The sequence below is a fragment of the Tachyglossus aculeatus genome, chromosome 25, assembly GCF_015852505.1.
Source record: "Tachyglossus aculeatus isolate mTacAcu1 chromosome 25, mTacAcu1.pri, whole genome shotgun sequence".
Lineage (NCBI taxonomy): Eukaryota > Metazoa > Chordata > Mammalia > Monotremata > Tachyglossidae > Tachyglossus > Tachyglossus aculeatus.
Window position 1 is genome coordinate 11397278 of NC_052090.1, and position 23422 is coordinate 11420699.

General features: G+C 40.3%; 1 protein-coding gene across 7 annotated transcripts in view; it reads right to left on the reverse strand.

The window, feature by feature from the left end:
- The window catches only part of NOL4 (nucleolar protein 4), a 252054-nt gene that overhangs the window by 105961 nt on the left and 122671 nt on the right, over positions 1-23422 (reverse strand). Inside the window, exon 1 of one of the 7 annotated variants that reach the window (XM_038766653.1) lies at positions 16830-16887. The exons of the other annotated variants lie outside the window; for them this stretch is intronic. The gene's annotated coding sequence lies outside the window, so the exon portion shown is untranslated. Of the gene's footprint in view, positions 1-16829; positions 16888-23422 lie in introns of those variants that run through there. 7 annotated transcript variants of the gene reach the window in all.

A 23422-nucleotide genomic window follows, 5' to 3' on the forward strand; every position in this document is an offset into this window, starting at 1 on the left:
GAAGTCCATTTCATCTTGCTGATCCTGAAAAAGTTACACTTTTCTCTGTTCTGCTGTGGGGAGAAGCAAATTGTGCACTTGTCTCATCTTGTCAACATTCCATTAGTAAAGAAGAGCCCCACTGACGGTCCAGTGGAAACAGCACAGTTATGCCTATTTGGACCTTGTCTCCAAGTCTGCAAGTATAGGCATGATTCCTGAGGCTATGCCCTCAGTGTTAATGGTTTTTGACCAAAGAATCACTTATGGCTTTCAGTGCGATGGACGGGACCAGCAGGAATCCTGAAAAACAGCTAACCCGGGTGGTGATTCGCACAAGTGATTACTACAGCAATCGCCTGCTGGGCTTTGGCACTACGTTGCAGTCACTTTGGCTGCAACTGATCCTGCATGACAGAAACCCTTGTGTGTGCCTGTCAATGTGTGGCACTCCTGCCCGCCCTCGTGCTCACTGCACTCCGTGACCTAGGAGGACGATGGCTGGCAGAGACATGAGACTCAAAGTGGCACTGTGTAAGCCACTTTCACTATATTCAATTACCCCATGCTGGCTCTCAGCCCTGAAGTTACAGAACGGAGATTCAACCATTATCCTTGATGGGAGACTCCATCATAGTAGAAGAGAACAACCAATTCAAGTCTTCTTCCTGCTAAAGATGGCTGACTTGTCACTTGGTTTTATAAATGGAATCAAAAGAAAGTTGATCCAAATTCTGTGACCTCTATGATCCTATACAGGCCTGGAAAATACAGAAATAAAAGGATGACTGAAAGACCTGCAGGTTTGAATAAAACTGATGGACCAAAGTGGTAGCTATTAAAAATGTAGCCTAAAACAGATCTCAGAAATGAGAGTGGAATTTAAGATGGAGAAGATGATAGCTTAAAATAAAGACAGATGGAAGACCCTCAAAAGGAAGATGTTAATTCTGAAATGGCAGCTAAAGTACTTAGAAGATGATATCAGAAAAGCCTTCAAATACAGAACGGAAAGAGAGTTGTACTGAAAGGGAAGACAGAAAGGGAAGTTTTGATATTAGTAAACATCAAGTAATAAATGTACTTTAAAAAAAAAACGGCATTTAAGCACATACTATGTACCTGACACTGTACTACGTGCTGGGATAATTCAAGTCAATCTGGTTGGATACAGTCTATGTCTCATGTGGGGCTCACAGTCTTACTTCCCATTTTACAGATGAGGTAACTGAGGCACAGGGAAGTGAAGTGATTTGCCCAAGTTCACAAAGCAGACAAGTTGCAGAACTGGGATTAGAACTCAGGTCCTTTTGACTCCCAGGCCCATGCTCTATCCACTAGGCCACGCTGCTTCTTGGCTAGATTATTATGAAATAATGTAAATATCGATCAATAGTATTTATTGAATGTCTACTGTGTGCAGAGCAATATACTAAAAGCTCCCAGGGAGTACAACACTAGTAAATATGATCCTTACCTTCAAGGAGTTTACAATCTAGTGGGGGCAATAAACACTAACGTATATAATAGGTACGGGGAGGAAAGAAGAGTAAAAAAAATATGTACACAACTGCTTTGTGGGAATGTGCATACCCAAGTGCTTCCATGATAAGAAAGCCCCGAAGTAGAAGTTAGGTGAGAGGAAAGGGAGTTTGGTCTGCAGTCATAAGAGATTAATCAAGGAAGTCCTGAAGGAGTTTCGATTTTAGAAGGTCTTTAAAACAAGGGAAAGCTTTGGCCAGCCAGATGTGAAGGGGGAGAGAGTCCCAGGCAGGAGGAAGGGCATGAGCAGGAGAGATGGGTATTAGGTAAACAATAATATTAATAATGATTATTACGATGATTTTTGTTAAGCACTTACTATGTCCCAGGCACTGTTGTGGATACCAGCAAATTGGGTTGGACACAGTCCCTGTCCCATGTGGGGCCCAAAGTCTCAATCTCCATTTTACAGATGAGGTAACTGAGGCACAGAGAAATGAAGTGACTTGCACAAGATCACACAGCAGACAAGTGGCGGAGTTGGGATTAGAACCCATGAAAAGGGTAAAGTATGCAAAGACTTTATCCAGGTAAAGACTATGTTCATGCATTCTTTCAATAGTACCTACTGAGCACCTACTGTGTGCAGGGCATATAATGAAAATAAAAGTCATCATCCCTGCCCTTGAGAAATTTACAAGTTTGAGAAGTTTGGAGGAGAAAGGCAGACATACACCATAAACATATGGTGAATATCCACAAAATTGATTAGGAACCTAGCAGAGTTAAAGGTTGTTTTCTCTTTTGTCTCTGGGTCTTAATCTTTAAGAAGCTTCAACTTGAACAGCAATTCCTTTGTTGTTCCAGTGTGCCATGCTGGTCTATTTGGTGCAAAGTGACTCCCAGATTTTACCTGACCTTACCTCAGCACTTAGTACAATGCCTGGCACATAGTAAGCACTTAATTATTACCCTAATTGTTATTATTATCACTACCTGGGATGTGGCATTGTCAAAAGCTTTAATTGCATCCTGAAAACATTTCCACCTCCTTATTTTCTATTGCCTGATTTCAGCTCGTAATTCAGCAGCCCATAATTCATGCTGATGAAACTGCTCATGGAGTCAAATGCGGAGCTTATGTGGGGTTCAGGCGTACAACTATAGAGAGAAGTTTGGAGACCACTACAGCCCTGTACGCCTTTAGTTCCATCGGGAGTCGGATACCATCCTGCTGCCACCCTCTGACGATCTCCAAAGCAATCCAAGTGGGTTCTATCACCTGCACAGTCAGGTCCCTTGGGACATACGCCATCATTACCGGTTGGGATTAAATGAACAGTACCAGGTAGCATCCCACTCTACCCTACTGGCTAAGAGAAATCGATTGCATGGAACAACTCCTGGCTCTGACCTGGCCTGCCATGCCCTCGTGAAGCAGTCTCCGAATCAATGAACTTTCCAGAGCAGTCAAATATTCTTAGTAATTTCCAGATCTACAATTGGGGACAGACACTTTCACATGGTCTATGAAACCTATGTTGTTACTCTAGTGCTTCTCTCTGAACTTTATCTGCATCTGAGAGTCATGTCTATTATAACAAGCTGAGATCTAAATCCACACTGTGATTATGGAGCATTCTGTCGACTATATTCTTCAGTAGTATACTCTGACTAGGATCTAGGTCACTTCTGAAAATTCAGGCAGCATAAGCCTCACCTCCAATTCTCCTCCAAGTTTCCACAGCTCAGGCACAGATAAGATGACTTATTGATAGCTTCTCACTAGCCTCACCAGCTCTCTCCTTTTCCCTAACTGAGAAAAGAACTTAATATTTGGACAAAGAACTAGGAATGCCTGCTTTCACAGAAACAGAAAGAATAGGAAGGGTCTATTGCTGCCAGCTGGAAGAACAGGGGAAATAAAAAGTACAGTGTTCCTCAAAAAAAGAGATGGGATGCATAAGGGAAGGGATAAGTTCTTGAGATAGTTGTCTACACTCACTGTCTCAAATTCCCCTCTTCAACCCCCTCTTATCTGGCTTCCACCTCCTTTATTCTAGAGAAACCACCCTCTCAAAGGTCAACGAAAAACCTCCTTCTTTCCACATCCAATGGCCTCTACTCAATCCTAATCCTCGATCTCTCAGCTGTCTTCAACACCCTTGACCTTACCCCGTAAACATTATCCAACCTTGGCTTCACTTACACTGTGTTCTCTTTGTTCTCCTCCTAATTCTCTGGCTGCTCATTCTCAGTCTCATTTGTGGGCCCCTCCTCTGCCTACCATCCTCTAATTGTGGTGGTCTCTCAATGCTCAGTTCTGGGCCCACTTCTGTTCTCAGTTTACACTCACTTTTTCACACACATAGCTTTAACTATCACCTCTATGCAGATGATTCCCAAATCTCCCACTCCAGCCCTGATCTCTCTCCTACTCTGCAGTTTTGCATTTCCACCTGCCTTCAAGATATCACTACTTGGATGTTCCACTGACACCTGAAACTTAACATGCCCAAAAAAGAACTCCTTATTTTACCAAACTGCCACCATGTTAATCCAAGCACTTACCCTATCCCTCCTTGATTACTGTATCAGACTCCTTGATGACCTCCCTGCCACCTGTCTCTCCCCACTCCAGGCCATACTTCACTCTGTTGCCTGAATCATTTTTCTACAAAAATGTTCAATCCATGTTTCTCCATTCCTCAGGAACCACCAGATCCACCTCTAAATCTAACAGAAACTCCTTACCACTGGCTTAAAAACCCTCAATCACCTTGCCTCCTCCTATTTTACCGCAATGCTCCGGTACTACAGCACAGCTGGCACAGTTGGCTCCTCTAATGCCAACCTACTCATTGTACCTCAATCACGTTTATTTCATCACTGACCTCTCTCCCACAGCCTGCCTCTGGCCTGGAACATCCTCAATCTATCCTACTTATTGAGTGCTTACATACAAAGCACTGTACTAAGTGCTTGGGAGAGTACAATTTAACGATAAACAAACACATTCCCTGTCCCCAGTGAGCTTACAGTCTAGAGCATATGCTCACCCTCTTCATTTCCAAGAGATGTTTATCCTCCCTACCTTCAAAGCTTTATTGAAGCACCATGCAGCTTTAGAGAAGCATCATGACTCAGTGGAAGGAGCACGGGCTTTGGAGTCAGAGGTCATGGGTTCAAAACCTGACTCCACCAATTGTCAGCTGTGTGACTTTGGGCAAGTTACTTAACTTCTCTGTTCCTCAGTTACCTCATCTGTAAAATGGGGATTAAGACTGTGAGCCCTCCATGGGACAACCTGATCATCTTGTAACCTCCCCAGCGTTTAGAACAGTGCTTTGCACATAGTAAGTGCTTAAAACCATTATTATTATTATTATTGAGGGTACATCTCATCCAAGAGGCCTTCCCTGACTAAGCCCTCATTTCCTCTTTTCCCACTCCATTCTGAGTCACCCTGATTCACTCCCTTTATTCACCCTTCCCTCAGCCCCACAGTATTTATACACCTATTCACAATTTATTTATACTGATATGTCTCCCCCTCTAGACTGTATGCTCATTTAGGGCAGGGAATATATTTACCAACTTTGTTGTACTGTACTCTCCCAAGCACTTGGTGAAGTGCTCTGCACACAGTAAGTGCTCAATAAATATGACTGATTGATTGGAGGGCCTGAAACAACAGGAAAGGACAAAAACTTCGGTTTGGGAAATGTGGAAGAATGCGGGTCTGCCTTCAAAGAGGGAAAAGGTGAAGGGAAAGAAGAGTCTTGATATCCTTTATGGTGAATTTAAAAGGAAAGTTTCTGAATTCTTGTATAGATATGAATTATCCTTTGGGATCTTATTAGTTGAGAGTAAAATCAACAAACTCATCCTTCACCCTCATCTTTCTTTCTTGTTTAGGGCAGTTTCAAAAATGAGAACACATTCTTGCTGCATGCTTTAGTAAAACAGAACTTGAAGTAAACTAGTAAATTTCTAAATTTTGAGTGTGCCATTAGACATTCATTTTGTGATACATTCTTTAGATACTTATCTATAGACATCACATATTTCAGAATTAGAACAAATGACCTTTTCCTCTAAATTCCTTTTAACTTCTCTGGATTTGTCTGGAATCATTTTTCAGCCTTCTCTAACTAGGACCTCCATTCTTAAAATTGGTGACTGACAATAGTACACAGCCTCTGTGGACAGATTTGAGATAAAAACTATTCTGACTATGAGCTGGGGAACATTTGAGAAAGCCTTTGCCTATTGAACCATGGAGCTATGCTTGTGGTCAGGGGTTGCATCTACTGACTCTACTGTATTGTACTTTCCCAGGCGCTTAGTATAGTGCTCTGCCCAGGGTAAACATTCAATAAATGCCATTGATTGAGGTAAAAGTTCTTTGTCTGGCAGACACATGCAGCAACAATATGTCCCGTACATATTTGGTCTTCAGGACGAAGAACTAAAGGCCTTCCTTGACTAAATCCTCATTTCCCCTACACACCCTCCCCTCACTCTATCCTCCCTATTTTTCTCCTGACTACAAGAAGTTATCCTCCACAATGACAGACATCAGATTCATGGAGATAATTTTCTCTAACTTGTTAATTTCTTACTACAAATTAGTAGTTTCATAAAAAGCTAAGCTAAAACACTTGCTCGGATATTCCAGGTTTCCACCATCTGAAGTCCAATTTTTATCTCAAAACAATATCATATACATCCAGAAGCTGTGTGGCCTAGAGAATAGATCCCGGGCCTTGGAGTCAGAAGGACCTGAGTTCTAATCTCTGCTCCACCACTTGTCTGCGGTGTGACCTTGAGCAAGTCACTTAACTTCTCAGTGCCTCAGTTTCCTCAACTATGAAATGGGGATTAAACACCTGTTCTCTCTATTTAGACTGTGAGTCCTAAGTGAGAGAGGGACCGTGTCCTACCTGATCGATTTATATCTATTCCAGTTCTTAGAACAGTGGTCGATACTTAGTAAGGGCTCAAATACCAAAACCCCCCACATATTTATGATTAAAGTCTGATACCAAATACCCTAGTCAAACCATTATTCTCAGGATAATCTACAAGACTAACATTTGAGTATTTGTTTTATCCAGTCTCACCTCTCTACGATCTACTGTTCTTTTGTTCAGTTACACAGTATAGAAATATAATTTCAAAGAATCTGAGTAGTCACAGTTGTCAGAAAATTCACCTGATACTATTACCATACTTTTACTATAATAAAACCAAAATAAAGATTTAGGTCTATTTTTAATGCCAAACTAAAAAAACACAGTCTCTGGCAGATATGTCTCCCTTCTTCCTCCTGTTTCTTTGCTTGCCTTGAAGTCTAGAAGTTGGGGAAGGGCCATGAAAGGGCATAAAAACAAGTTTGTACAAATGAAGGGGGACGTTGGGCAGAGACACAGTTGCGGGAAATGGTAGTTGGTTTCTGTTGGGCAAGCATTCTAACACATTCTCTCTTTCACCTACTGATGCCTCCTGTTGTGATTGCTGCCAATAAAAGGGATACAGATAATGACAAAAGGAAACAAGTAAATACAATGGGGAACCAGTGGAGTCATGTAAATTCATTGCGGGCAGAGAATGTGCCCACCAACTCAACTGTATTGGGATTTCCCAAGCACTTAGTACAGAGCTCTGCACATGGAAAGCACTCAACAAATACCACTGATGAATAATATTTATTAAGTGCTTACTGTGTGCAATGCACTGAACCAAGGCCCAGAGGAAAAAACACACGGTTGAGGTATTGTTTGTTGTTTCGCAATCTAAGAATGAGGAGGGGAAGGAGAAAGGGTTGGTTACAGACACATAAGGAAAGGTCCACAAAATTACAAATGACAAAGATGACAACAAACAGGAAAGAAGCAGCAGGATTTAAGGCTCCTTACAGCTCAGACCAATGACAATAATAAAGCTTAGTAATTGTGGTATGTGCTCAGCACTGATCCAAGCACTGAGGTAGATACAAGATTAACAGGTCCCACAGGGGGCTCACAGTTTAAGTAGAAGGGATAACAGGCATTTTACAGATGAGGGAACTGAGGCACAGAAAAGCTAAGTGACTTTCCCAAGGTCACCCAGGAGGTAAGGGGTAGTGAGGTTTTAGTTAGGGAATCAGCGTGGCCTAGTGGAAAGTGCAAAGGCCTGGGTTCTAGTTCCAGCTCTGCCCCTTATCTGTTGGGTGGACCTTGGGCAAGTAAGAGGAAAGGGTTATGGAGGTCTCGGTTGTTTTTCTAAATGGAAACATCCAGAGCTGCATTATTAGTTACACAATTTAGTTTGGCTGCAAGGCCTTCCTTATTCATTCATTCATTCACTCAATTGTATTTATTGAGCACTTACAGTGTGCAGAGCACTGTACTAAGCACTCCACAACCTTCTAAATATTTTGACTTCAATAGAATGATTATAAACCATTTCAAATTACCAATGGATAATATCAGATCTGTTTAGCATGGACTGTGCCTGGAGCTCTGAGGTGTTTCTAGCCATTTTGCTTTACACTGTTAACTTGGACTGTTGGTTTAGTTTTCCATTCCATTGTTACTGATCCTGCTATTTACTCTCATTTAGACTGAAGTCGCTGGTAGGGTGGAGACCACTTCTAGTCTATGTTCTCTGTTCTCACAAAGGCTGAATAATTATCATTAGTACTACTACACTGTTAATAGCAGATTTCCAGTATATTAGCACAAGGTGCATTTGAGAACCAGTGTGGCTTGATGGAAAGGGCAGGACCCTGGGACTCAGGGAATCTGGGTTCTTTCTAATTCCGCTCTACCGTTTACCTGCTGTGTGACCTGGGCAAGTCACTTCACTTTTCTGGACTTCTGCTTTCTCATCTGTAAAATAAGGATTCAACAGCTGTTCCCTCTCTTACTCTATCTTGTATCTATCCTGGTTCTTAGTTCTTGGCAGACAGTAACCATTAACTAATGTCATTGTTGTTGTTATTATTATTATTGCTTCTACCATTATTATTTTGGGTTACTTTGAAGGTGAAAGTTAGCATTTCAAAAGTGATTTATATATACACAAAAAATCTAATTCAAAACATTTTGTTACTGTAACATACTTGCATCGATATTTGATCATGTAACTATTCTTAACACTTCATCAGAGTTTTTAAATACATTTACATTGCTTGTCAATTTCTTGGATGTCGGAAAAGCATTACAGTAATGTGATTTAGATTGTAACCTATGGGAGGCTACACTTTGTATAGCACTTTCCCTTATATTCTATTTTCATGGAACCAATTAAGAGCACTAACTGGAATATAGCAGTAATTCACTCAAAAAAATTACTTAAGCAATTTGAAGCAATTTGAGTCTCTTTTGCCTAATTAGCTGGATATTGCTTCTATTATCCACTTTGATTTGCCAGTGAGGACTCAGATGAAGAGTTTGGACAGTTCCATTGTCTCCTGAGACTGTTGAACTGGTTTTAACAAACTAATAATCCTTTATTTCCAAAAAGACCGATTCATGTGCAGATCATTTAAGTTTAACAGGGTTTGCAGGGTTCCTTTCAAAGCGCTATGTAGACAGAAATGACAGTAATAACAACTGTAGTATTTGTTAAGTGCTTACTAGTGCCAAGCATTATAACCCCCGCAAAGATAAATACAATATAAGCTGACTGGACACAGACCCTTTCTCACATGAGACAGTCTAAGTAGGAAGGAGAACAGATGTTTTATCCCCATTTTATAAAGGAAACTGAGGCACAGAGGCCTAATGGAAAGAGCACAGGCCTGGGAGTTGGAAGAAGTGGGTTCTAATCCCACCCCCATCACTTGTCTGTTGTGTGACCTTGGAAAAGTCACCTCTCTGTGCTTCAGCATCTGGAAAATGGGGATTGAATCCTTCTCCCTCCAATTTACACTGTGAGCCCCTGGAGGTCAGGGTCTGTGTCTGCTCTGATTATCTTGTACTGTCCAAGCTCTTACTACAGTGCTCTGCACAGAATAAATGCTCATGAAATACTATTGATGATGATTATCTATCCCAGCACTTAGTACAGTGCCTGTCTGACAAATAGTAAGGGCTTAAACATCATAAAAAAGTGACTTGTCCAAAGTCACACACACAGTGTCAGATCCACAATTGTAACCCAGTTCTCCAGAATCCCAGGTCTATGCTCTTTACTCTTAGCCTCGCTGTCTCTTAGATGCAGAGACATTTAGCAAGCAAGATGTCAGCCCAGAGAAATAGAAGGACAACTTGCTGAAATCAATACAGGGAGTCAACTGAACACTGAGTTGACATAAATCTCTTCTTAAGTGAAAGGGAAAAGAATCTCGACCATTTAACAGCTTCCTGGGATACCCATCGAGCAGGCATTCAGTCATTCAGCAGAGAGCTACAGATAAGCTAAAGATTTTACAATTCAATTCATAGGCTCTGACTCAGGAAGCCCCTACTTCATTCTGGGGAAGATATTGGAGAGACGCAGCTCCGCCTGGCTTGGGCCTCCAAATTCAAGTGCTTAGTACAGTGTTCCGAACACTGTAAGCACTCCCAAAATACCATTGATTTATTGACTTATCCAAACCAGAAATCTCTGCCATCTTGCCTGCCCCTACAGGGGCAGTGACCTGGCTCGACCCCAGTAAGAGTAGGGAGTGGTAAGAAGTCCACCTTTATCTTGGGTGGCTTCAAGACAACCTCCTAGACAATGTAATGAAGTTTTCCAATTATCAATGAGGCCCTGGGACAGGATAGGACAAGCGCCTGGAGCAACAAGATGAGACTTGGATGGAGAGGAAAAGGTAGATCCTGGAAATACTGGGGCTGAAGAACTGACAGGATTTTGCGACAGACTGAATATTGGGAGGTGAAACAGAGGGAAGAGTCGAGGATAATGCCAAAGTCACAGAAAGGAAAATGAGGAGTTCAGTTAAGGCATATTGAGCTCGAGGTGCCAGTGGGAGAACCATGTAGAGCCATTATGGAGGCAGAAGGAAATACGAGATTGCAAAGAGGAGGTCCAGGTTAGCAAGGTTGATTTGGGAGCCATCCATCCAGCGCTTAGAACAGTGCTCAGCATATAGTAAGCACTTAAAAAATACCATAATTATTAGAGGTGGTGTATGAAGCTTTAGGAGTGGAAGAATACCCCCACTAGAGTGAGTGCTAAGTGAGAAGAGGATACCCACAGTTAGGGAGCCAGAGGCAGAGGAAGACAGAGTAAGAGACTGAGCAGGTTTGGCCAGGGAGGTACGAGGAGAACCAGGAAAGAACTGTATCAGAAAAATCATGTGAGACAGTGTTTCCTGGAGCAGGGTGTAAAGGCAGGAGGGGACTGGGGAGGTGAAAGGAAGACTTCGGGGCACTCGTGGCTTGATTTTGATCATTTAACTTAGACTTTTCAATTTAGATGCCCCCTTATGAGTTCCTTGAGGAACAGGAATCATAACTGTATTTCCCCCATTGCACTGCACAAAGCATGCGATCAATAAATGCTTGGGATGAACATGATAATTTTGCCAGTGCTTGATTACGGGTAAATCCATGAGTACCAGTGATGAAATCCTTTTCGTGACAACATAAATTATACAACACACTCCTAAACCCTCCTAAGCCCTCCCATCCCCACCAATAACTCGACTTACCTCCTTAAACCCGAATCCCACAACTCCAGTGTTTTTCTCCACTTCTCCCTGTCATTCGGCTCATAGCCACTCAATTGCTAAATCCTGCCAATTCTTCCTCCAAGATATTTTCTGGCACAGCCGCTTCTAACCCATCCAAAGTCCCCACTATCCCAGTTCTAAACATTCATATTAACATGGTTAGTCTACCGTATGAACCTCCTTACCAGTCTCCTTGCCTATAGTCTCTCTTCCCTTCAGTCCATACTCCTCCATCATGCCTAGATCATCTTAGAGAAGCAGTGTGGCTCAGTGGAAGCATGGCTCTGGGGTCAGAGATCATGTGTTCTAATCCCGGCTCCACCACTTGTCAGCTGTGTGAATTTGGGCAAGTCACTTAACTTCTCTGTGCCTCAGTTCCCTCACCTGCAAAATGGGGATGAAGTCTTTGAGCCCCACGTGGGACAACCTGATCACCTTGTAACCTCCAGCGTTTAGAAAAGTGCTTTGCACATAGTAAGCGCTTAATAAATGCCATTATTATTATTATTATCTTTCTGAAAGACTCTCAGCCAACATCTGTCCAAACCTCACACCTTTCATTGACTGCCCAGGTCCCTCTGCGGATCGTCTCTATATGTTGCCGATTTGTACTTCCCAAGTGCTTACTACAGTGCTCTGCACACAGTATGCTCTCAATAAATATGATTGATTGAATGAATAAATGAAGGAATAACCTTTGACATCATGGCCCTCCCTGACGGTTCTCCATTGTACATATCAACTCTCTTCAGCCACTATCCCCTAGCTCATTAAGTCACTTGCTCGAGGTCACAGAGCAGGCAAGCGGAGGAGCCGGGATTAGAACCCAGGTTCCCTGACTTCCAGTCCTGTGTTCTTTCCAATAGACCACACTGCTTCTCTGCACAACATTCTATGGCAAAAAAAAAAAAAATCCCACAGATTTACCATATGCTATCTGAAAAAGCAACTTTTTGTTTCCTTTGAATTTATACTTTACAAACTCCAATAAGTGTCCCAAATCCTGTGTGAGATTTAATGAACAACAATTTGATGCTCGGACTGCCTAACTCCTTCAGATTTTGTAAACATCAATCATGTCCCCTTCTCAACTGAGAAATCCCGAAATTTTTGACCTAGCCAAAGAGAAACCTCTCCAACCTACCTTCAACTATGTCACGTCCTTCATAAAATGTAACAATCAAAACTCCATGCATCACTGGAGATGCATATGTGCCATTGTTTCATATAATGGTAAAACTATGTTCTTTGTTTTACTTTCTCTATACTCTCAATAATGCCCCACATTCTATTTTTGCTATGGCCACTTGATATGCTAGTAATTTAACAACAATGCCAAGATCTCTTCCCTGTGTCATGATTGGTAGCTCAAAGATTATCCTCATGCTGCTAGTGTTTACATTATTTTTTCCCTTCTCAATGCATTTGGTCATGCAACTCCCTGTTTTCTGCCTGCTCCCTAAGTTTTCTGAGATCTTCCTGTATTCTCATTAGTTCAGAATTCCACCATTCAGAAGTTTCATGTCACCTGGAAACTGGGGAATTTATTGCCCCCCAACCCCTTCAAGATCATTTTCAAAAATGTTATGCTACACTAGTCCTAATGCTGACTCAGAGTGCCCTGTTATTTCTCCTTCCATTAACAGGCCGGTTTATCCTTTTTCTTTATCTTTTAGCTAATTCTATAACCATGACAGAATCCAGTTCCATGACTTCTTAAAGTGCTTTTTTTTCCCAAAGTATTTTATATGGAACTTTGTCAAAGACTTGAAAATCTAAGTATAGTCAACATACTATTAGTTCCACTGTATCTCCATGTTTATTGATCTCTTCAAATTCAGCAGATTAGTGAGGCAGGATTTTCCCTTACAGAAATCATGTTGTCTATCCCTCATCAGCTTATATTTAAGTGCTCACTGATACTAAACTTCTACATCTCACAAATCTGTAACAAAGTGAGATTCACCAGTTTATAATTACAGATCCTCTCTGGGTACTTAGAAATGATTTACAACAGTGAACTGTCAGTCCTCCAAAGAAAGCCCATTTGCAACACATTTCCCGCTTCTTAGCAACACTCATTCAATCATATTTATTCAGAGCTTACTGTGTGCAGAGCACTGTACTAAGCGCTTGAGAAGTACAAGTTGGCAACATATAGAGATGGTCCCTACCCAACAGTGGGCTCACAGTCTAGAAGGGGGAGACAGAGAACAAAACATATTAACAAAATAAAATAAATAGAATAAATACGTACAAATGAAATAAATATCATCATCATCATCAATCATATTTATTGAGCGCTTACTGTGTGCAGAACACTGTACTAAGCGCTTGGGAAGTACAAGTTGGCAACATATAGAGACAGTCCCTACCCAACAGTAGGCTCAGTCTAAAAGGGGGAGACAGAGAACAAAACCAAACACACTAACAAAATAAAATAGAGTAATAACAGTCCTACAATGTTTCCACTGAGTTTTTTTTTCTTGTTTAATGGTGTTTTTTGATTACTTGCTAGGGAAGGTACAAAATAATGATGGAAAAGTTGGGGGAGGACAGGGTTTGGGTGGGAAGATAAGAAGTTCTGTTTTGGACATGTTCAGTTTGAGGTGTCGGTGGGATATCCAAGATGCGATGTTCTGAAGGCAGGAAGAAATGCGAGGTTGCACAGGAGGACAGAAATCAGGGCTGGAGATGTAGATTTGGGAATCACCTGCATGGAGATGGTAGTTGAAGCGAGGGGAGTGAGTGAGTTCTCCAAGGGAGTGGGTGTAGATGGAGAATAGAAAGGGACCTAGAACTGAGCCTTGAGGGACTCCCACAGTTAGGTGGGAGGCAGAAGAGGGGCCCACGAAAGAGACTGAGTGTGACTAACCAGAGTGATAGGAGGAGAACCAGGAGAGGACAGTGTCAGTGAAGCCAAGATTGGATAATGTTTCCAGGAGAAGGGGGTAGTTGACAGTGTCAAAGGCAGCTGGGCGGTCAAGGAGAATAAGGATGGAGAAGAGACCTTTGGATTTGGCAAGAAGGAGATCATTGGTGATCTTGGAGAGGGTAGTTAGAACCTAGGTCTTCTGACTCCCTGGACCCTGCTCTTCCCCCTGAACTAGGCTGCTTTGTCACTGAGTTCCTTCAGAACTCTTGGGTGGCTGCCATCCAGTCCTTGTGATTTGTTTATATCTAGTGAATCAATGTGGTGTACAGCTTTTCATGTGTTTCCTTCAATTTGATGCAATTTTTCTACTGTCTTTTTGGAAAAGCAATCTTGCGGGGGAGGGGTGCATGGTGCAGAGACAGACAACAGGGATCTTTTTAACCCCTTCCTCAAAGTCCAAACTACAAAATTAATTAACCCTCTTTTTCATTCCCGCACATTTTTTTAAAAAGAAGTATGGAAAATTACTGAATATCGTTGGCTTAGGTGTAGCTTTTATTTGGCCTTGCTCAATTCTATTAATCAACCAATGGTCAAGTATCCTGATAATGTCTTGTTTTTCCTTCTACCTTAATCCTGTCTGCCTTTTGGACATTTCCCAGCTTCTTAGTATCTCTACCCACAGTACTCAAGAAAAGGAGAAGAAGGTGATTTATATATATGTGTGTGTGTGTGTATGTATAATATATATATATATATGTATTTATATATATTATAAACCAACAATTTTTGTTACTTAGTATTCTCTCATAACGGTTTGGTCATACATAAAAATGAAAATAACAGATATGTTGCTGCATTAGGCTTACCCATTCTACCTCTTTTCCCATTATCACAGACAATGCCTGTACCTACTAATGTTCCTTCACTCTCTTGACTTATCCCAGGTCTTCCAAGCACTCGACTGGGCTCTAATTCAAACATCTCCCTGTGACATTCTCAAGTCCTCCTAATGCTGAGCCAGGTCACTGAATTCACTTACTTATGCCCTAAGGCTTCTGAGTAGTGAATCCACACTGTCCTTTGTCCTGTAGGAGAACAGAATAGGAATGCTTCCATTCTTAATTTCAAGGGAAGATCACTATAAAGTAGCTGAAAAGAAGAGTTTAAGAAGAGCACAGTAATTGGAATGAAACCCAGCTCCTTTCATAAGATACTCTTTGATGCCTTCTTGGCTGCAGGATGATCACCTAATTTCGAACATACTTTTGGATTCCCCAAGTACTTCAGCTTCTAACAAATTAATAACCTATCTGCGGTTGGGCCAAACCCTGGCACATGGTTTCATGCTTTGCTTTTGTTATTTTAAAGGAGGAAGACAAAATCCATGTAACGTTTTCGACAATAAATATTTGGAGAATTGCGAGTCAATATACGCATTATCATTCTGGCAGCAAAATTCAAGTAGTTTCCTTTTAAATAACTCAGAATGGCACATGCTCAAAGTGGAAATTAAAAATAATACCTTAAGGTGTTAATATTTGGTTCAGGCTGAATTGTAATTGGTTATTAAGGAAATATATCATACTGTACATTTATATCTATTGTAAAATCTATCATATAAGGTATACTATATACAATATATGTTTCCTTAATAGTACCTAATAACAACTTTGCCTGAACCAGATACAATCATGAAGCATTTGTTTATATATCCACATATAAATATACATTATGTAAACATCAATACTTTATGCATCATATAATATATACCATATATATATATTCATGTGCATAAAATACATATACACATATACATCATTTGTTTCCAAACAAGAGCATATAACCCTGTGAGAAAATTTAGTATTTGAGAATATGTAAAGGAAATCCTGATAAAATTTGCTTTCACAAAAGTGCCTATGATAAATATGCATGTTCAGAGCTTATGTGCATTTGATCTAAAATCTTGTCATATTCAAATACTGCATTTTGCGCACAACAGTACAAAGTGACACTGGAAATTCTTACTTTTGGGAAGAAGGACATTGCCACAATGTATTTCAACATGAAATATTTCAGAAGTCACAGCTCACCTTCAAGTTTTTCTACTGGAACCTCCAATCTTTACCCTACTCCACTGAAAACATGCTATAACACACACGCTGGCAAAGCTCAAATATATTCAATGCAAACAGTAACAAAATGCAAAGATTTCCACCCTGCACTTGTTTTATAGAGGCATAGTAGGGCATAATAAAAATTAGTGTAAACTGTTAAATGAAAATACTCTTCATCAATCACTGACTAGCTTAAAAAGAAGCTTTCACGGCCCTATACAAATATTAAATAACAGAAGAACAAGAACGATGACAAATGACATTTCACACTTAAAATGAACAGTTCAGGACTTCTGATGTTGAGAATTCCAATTCGAATAAAACACTTCCTTTTTTGTTGTTTGCTTTTCTACTTATATTGCAATTGAAGCGCACAATAGATAGTACGTATAATGAGGTCTCATCAAAAAGTGCAATGTCTTCTCATATGGCTACTTAGCGAATTTTATCCCCAGTGGGCATGTTTGAAGATTTAGGTGACCACGAAAAGATGATGCCTTTGAAATTTGACCTCGAGTTTCCTATCAGGTAAATCTCTGCCTTTTCTGCCCAATATCTGTACTTGAAATAACATCTGAACCAGGGAAAGATATTTGTATTCCGATCACAATCTCTTTCTGTCATTCCAATGCTGGCATGGGATGGTCTTCCACAAGACTTAGAAAAATCTCATTCAATATTCCACTGTGGAGGAGCTGACACTTACTGTGAATTCCGCTCTTCAACTTAAATACCAGTGTCTGTGGCAGGCCAATTCTATCATTGCAGATACAGCATCCCTCAGGCGAGGTCCAACCTTTCTCTCGCAGTGCACCCAGGGATTAGTCTGACTTCCCCTAAATTCTCTCCACTGCACAGTGAGAGCTAATCTTTCCTGTATGAAGCAGGAGATGGTGTTGCTATGACAACAGAGCACATTCTAGCAGTGAGACTACTGAGATGAGCCGAAAGAGACGACAGTGAAACATGCACTCGGTCTTCCTCCAGGGCTATGGGCTCCTTCCTTCAGGATTTAATTCCCCAACAAGTTTACTGACAGGCTTGGATGTTGATTATCTACGCATTTTGCTACAGGGAGGTTGCTGGTGAAGGATATGGCTGGAAGATCGCAGAATTATTTAATGAAGATGCCAATTTTGGTTACGATAAATTGCACGTTTAAATACTGCGTGGAGCTGTTTTAAGACGCTCTCCTTTCACTGCTTAAAAGCACTGGTCTTATATTTAGCCTTCCTTAATATTTCATTATTATGAAAGCAGTACCATCAATCGACAAAGATAACTTTTGTTTTTCTGTTCATCATTTCTAACCTATTTCCTCTGTCACACACACACACACACACACACACACTCTCTCTCTCTCTCTCTCTCTCTCTCTCTCTCTCTCTCTCTCTCTCTCTCTCTCTCTCTCTCTCCCCTCCCCACTCCCCTTTTCAATGTTTGCAGGTCTGTGGAGGGGGAGGGGATGCTGACAAAAGCAAACCCCAGCAGCCACATTTCTCATACACCAGAACGCTACCACCACAAGCTCTCTTCATCTAGAAAAATCATCAGAAGTGAAATCTAGGAATCCTGCAGAAAAACAAGGAATATGCTACCAGATCACCGTGAGGCACATCAAATTTCATATATATTTTCTACAGTTGTTTAGGAAACAAAGCTTTCATGCGCATCTAATCTTTTTCTTGCTTCTTTAGATGTATGCAATTTTTTTAAAATTCTGATTGTTCCTTCTGCAAGGTTCCTAGAAATCCAAAATGGTTATTTCTTTCATTTATTACCTTAACAGAAGGATATGTGGCAAGAAGGTTTTCAACTCTCAGCAGCAGAGATGTGGGTTATTAAACCAGTGTGAATAGGTTTTCACCCACCAATTTATTCCAAGCTGTCCTTTTTACCCCTTAATGTCTCCATTATCCTTTCCATTTTTCAATCGTTTATACCATAAGTATCTACTGTACAGCACCCTCCCCGCTTCCGGGTCTGTAATGATTCTTCTCTGTGGCTAAGTAGTAGGGGAATTCAGAGCAATGAAATCTACATCAGCTCCATCTACCTCCGCTAGTGGAAATGAAGGGCAGAACTTTATAGCTCTTCATGACCCTCAGAGGTGAGAGAATTTACAGGCTAAATTTGATTCTCTGATCGGGCTACACTAACAGCAAAATCTCTAATTAACATACTCGTATGCCACTCTTACCTGATCTGAAAAACATCCATTCAATAACTAGTTTCTCCCACTATTTGTACATAGCTTTATTCAGAAGATTGTAAGGCCCGAGACGAATTATTTCTTTTGCTTCTAGTGCATTCTCCCAAGCACTCAGTGTAGTGCTCTGAACACGGTGGGTGCTCAACAGATGTTGGTCACTATTATTATTATTATTTATTATTATTACTACAGTACTTGATAACCACTTATTTTCCAAGCACTGTGCAAAGCTCTAGGGTATAAAAAACACAGATTACACACAATCCCTGTTCCACATAAGGCTCACAGTCCACAGGGAAGAAAGAACTGGTATTTAATTCCCCTTTTAAAGATGAGGAAACTGAGGCACAGGGAAGTTAAGTCACTTGCCCAAGGTTTCACAGCAGACAAGTGCTGGAGCAAGGATCAGAATCCGAGTCTCTTGACTCCCAGTCCTGTGCTCTTTCCACTCTTTCCACTTTCCACTCAGGCCACTCTGCTTCTCTTTATTTAAAATTACTAATTCACAAATAATAAGCAATGCATTTTTCCTGGGCCACCTAACAGCTCTTTATGCCTTGACCTCACAGCTCACTGACCTCTTTATGCCTTGGTACGGAATCTTTGCATTTACCCAAATCAATCAAATCTGCTTTATTTGAGCAAAAGGGTGTGTGAATGTGTGTGCATATATGTATATGAATATATACAGATACATATATGATACATAGGCCCATCCCATATACACAAATCTTATTGGTCACGTTTATGCTTTTCCCTGAGTTTCCTCTGAAGATGTATTAGTAAAATTGATGAAATAGTTATCCCACCTGAATTCATTATTATCTAATTAGTATGGGGTTTTTACATCTACTTTTTTCCATTTCTACATTCTATGCAGCTGGAAAAAGGCCAAACTGTGTAAACAACATATGGTTTTGCTGTCAAAAATCTACCAGCCAGAATTTCTTAACACTGAAAAATTTCTTGGCTAAAAAAATCTCTTGGCCAAACAGTTCCCATTTCCAACAGGCAAAGCTTTGATATACTCTACTCCCCTGAGAATGCCTGGTTCCAATGGAACCAAGCTTGCTCACAGGAAACTGACTTTACCTTTTTGGTGTTCAAAATTGAACCCGGTAGAAAAAAACATTATAAAAGTTGTGAAATCAAAAGCAAGGTTTGGGGAGTTTGTTGCTTAAGGTGTCAAATTCCAGACAATTGTGAAAATCCAATTACACCTGATCCTGGTCTCATAACACTTCTAAGTATTAGCAACATTCAGTCAATCATATTTCCCGTCCTTAGTGCTTGGTGAGTACAATACAACAGACACATTCCCTTCCGACAACGAGCTTACAGTCTGAGGGGTGGGGAGAGGGGGAGAGACATACATCAATATAAATTACCTACCAGTGATCTCAAAACCCAATTGGGCAATTCCATTTTACCTAATATTTGTTCTTTATACATACCCAAGGAACAAAGACCACATCTAATTCCCAAATGTGCATCCTTTCCCAATGCTTAGGATAGTGCTCTGCGCAGAGTAAGCGCTTAAGAAATTACTACGACTACCATCCCAAAATAAACTGTTAAATACTTGTTCAAATTACCTCATTTTCAGGATGATTAAATTATTTATAAAATAATTGGAGGAAAATACATTAGCCGAAATACTAGTTCTTTTTTACAAAACTTTTTGTTATTGAGGAGTTTACGAAGCTCCCCAGTCAAGAAAATAGCTGGGGAATGCCAAGGCTTTGGAAGTGACAGGGAATGATTGAAAGTGATTTTTCATGCTTGTAACTTCATTATCTTACCTCTTTCAAAATAAACTTAACCAGGAAAAAGTCTTATCATTTGATAAATTAACTGTACAAAGCTCCTGTTTCCAAATGCAGTGCTGGATTCACACCTGGGCTCAACCACAATGACTCTGGGTAAGAAGGAGAGGAGAGGCAGAGGCAGAAAATCATATATGTTCACACTGTCTCTAGCTCATACAGGCCACTTGCATTACTTCTTCTAGAAACAGGTTGTGAACATAGCCTAAACTTAATCAATCAGTCAGTCGTATTTATTGAGTGCCTGTGTGGAGAGCACAATAGTAAGCACTTGAGAGAAAACAACAGATTTGGTAAACAAAACCCCAGTCCACAAAAAGTTCACTATCAACCTAAAATGAATTAACTATACCATTGGCTCAGAATTCTTACTCTCCAGATACATGTGTTTATAAATCAACTGCTAGATCTTATGGCAGGTAATTAAATTTAAGTTAATAAATGACATCAGATTATGAACAACGTCAACTTGTATCTTTCGACCCACTCACTAACTCCATGTACTTTAAGTCATATTTGCATGCTCTTTTATAGCCACAGAAGCAGCTAATCATATATTTTGGTTTCAAGAAATTACAGCCATTATAAAACGTATTACAATAAGGCAGAGGATTTCTATTTTGCCCTTCACAATTTCTCTGTGAGGGAAAGAAAAGGAAACAATCACCAACCACCGTTCCCTGTATAGACAACAAGCTAAGCCTTATCACATTCTCTCCCTTTTTAAGCAAAGGTCACTAAACAGGAGCCAAAGTGCTAAAATGAAAAGCAGCATAGAGTAGCTACACATCTCAGTTTATTCACTGAAGACTATTTTGCTTTGTGTGCCCTTTGACCCCTGAAAGTAAGCTGGACTCTCCTAAGCACTGAGTACAGTCCAGTGCTGTGCACATAGTAAGCACTCAATAAAATAAACTGGTAAATTGGCACCTCAGGATACTCAATCAATAGTATTTATTGACTGCTAAATTAAACTGGAAAATTGGCACCTCAGGATTTTCAATCAATAGTATTTATTGAATGCATACTATGTGCACGGCACTGTACTGTACTGAGGACTTGGAAGAGTACCAAATTAAAGTGATTCATGAACAAAGTGATTTATATTCACAATAGCAATTAGTAGTTGGATTATGCTATTTATTAACATTTTAGATGAAAGCACAGCCAACATAATTCCAAAGTTTTTGGTCTGGATAGAAGGAAGACAGCTGTTCATTGCCTAGAAAATACTTTCTCGTAACCAAGAAACTGAAGGGTAGAAAAATAGGGGGACCTAAGCTTAAATTTAGCTGGATGGACCATTGGTCCAACTCCCGAAGGTTTTGCTTACATATTTGTTATGTTTTTACATAAACCACACGCTCAAAGTGCTGGCAAGCTACAAAGTGGCTGAGAACACGAACTTCATTACACTAAAGTTATAGCATAAAAAGACGCACCAGGACCATCAGCAAGACGACACAAGATGTTTTCCTTTACACATTTTATATAAGTGCCTGAGTGCGTATGAGTCTTTGTTCCTAGTTCTCTGAAATCATGTTAGAGATTTGAGTGCCTGAATTCCCACTGTCAGAAGAGTGTGAGTGTTAACCAACTGAAGTGATGTAGAACTGGCTTTCACAATGGGTTTCACACATCTTTTCCTGAGACCCTAGAGCTCCTAACAGTAGGAGCTAGCACACAATCTTATAATGTCTACCCGAGTTTTCTCATCGAGGAAGAAGGACACAGTTTAGATTCTTGCTATGTGGCTTTTTTGATGGTATTTCTTATACGCTTACTATGTGCCAAGCACTGTTCTAAGCGCTGGGGTAGATACAAGGTAATTAGGTTGTCCCCCGTGAGGCTCACAGTCTTAAACCCCATTTTATAGATGAGGTAACAGGCACAGAGAAGTGAAGTGGCTTGCCCAAAGTCACACAGCTGATAAGTGGTGAAGCCAGCATTAGAACCCAAGACCTCTGACTCCCAAGCCCAAGCTCTTTCCACTAAGCCACGTTGCTTCTCCTGAGGGAGAGAAGCTTCTTGGTTAAGGGAGAGGAAGTTCACAATATGGCCAACTGAGGTCCTTGTTCCTATCCCAAACGCTTTATGTCAAAGACCAAGCTTGTGAAACAACCAAAGAAAAGCAATAGACAAGTCAGTGACAGAAAGGACGAGCAAAGGTGAAAGTGCAAATAGGGGAGAAAGGAAATTTCATGTCTAAAAGATGAGGACAAAAGATGGTACATTAAAACCTAGGATGGTACCAGAAGGAGACAAACTAATTTGAAGAAAAAAAGATGTAATACAGACTACATAGATGTTGGGCAGGGGAGGAAGGAATCAATCAATGAAACATATTTGCTGCGCGTTACTATGTGCAGAGCACCGTACTAAACACTTGGGAGAGTACAACACAACATAATTAGCAGACACATTCCCTATCCACAAAGAGCAACATCTACAATCCACAATAGCACCATGTAAGCTCATTTTTAAAGAAAAAAATTCCAAGGAAAATCATCACACCTCAGGTTGTGCACCACAAATTTGTAAAAACCCAACAACCCTCCTAAACATGGCCTTATTCTTCTCATAAATGTATATTAGTCAAAAACATTTCCTCCTCTTAATTTTCTCCTCAATATCTATAAGGCACTCAGTTTTTCTAAGGCTGAGGTTTAATATGTTGGGCTATAAAATGTGTCATATGGGATTTAAACTTAATACTGCTTAATTCATTTTCACACAAATACTCATATATATTTTTCACATCCTCATGAAGACAGGCATGTGGATGAAAAATATGTCAGTATTAAACTGTCACTGCCAGAGTCATTCACATTTTGACATCAGCAAGTGGAAAGACAAGTAAATAGCTTCAAAAGAGATTAACCAACCCAGAAAAATAAAAGCTTCTGAACAAAAAACAGCACTTTAAAACTAGATGCAAGTCATAAAAATAACTTTGCAAGTCTAATGCAAAAAACAGGATGGCTAGTAATAATTAAACTTGGATTTTGGAGATCATTCATTCATCTCTGATTAGCTTTTCATCATGTTATTAAAAAAGCTCAACCACCAGTCTACATTTATTTTAACCAGTGCAGTTTCTAATGCCCTTTTAAGTACAAGCCTCTCTTCCATCTGCCTTACTCCCATGATTCCTAAATAATCCCTGAGTTCTGGATTCGTGTTATGGAATACAACCACATAAAAATACTATATGTTGTTCAGCTATAACAAGAAACAAATAGTTTTCCAGAGATGGCATGG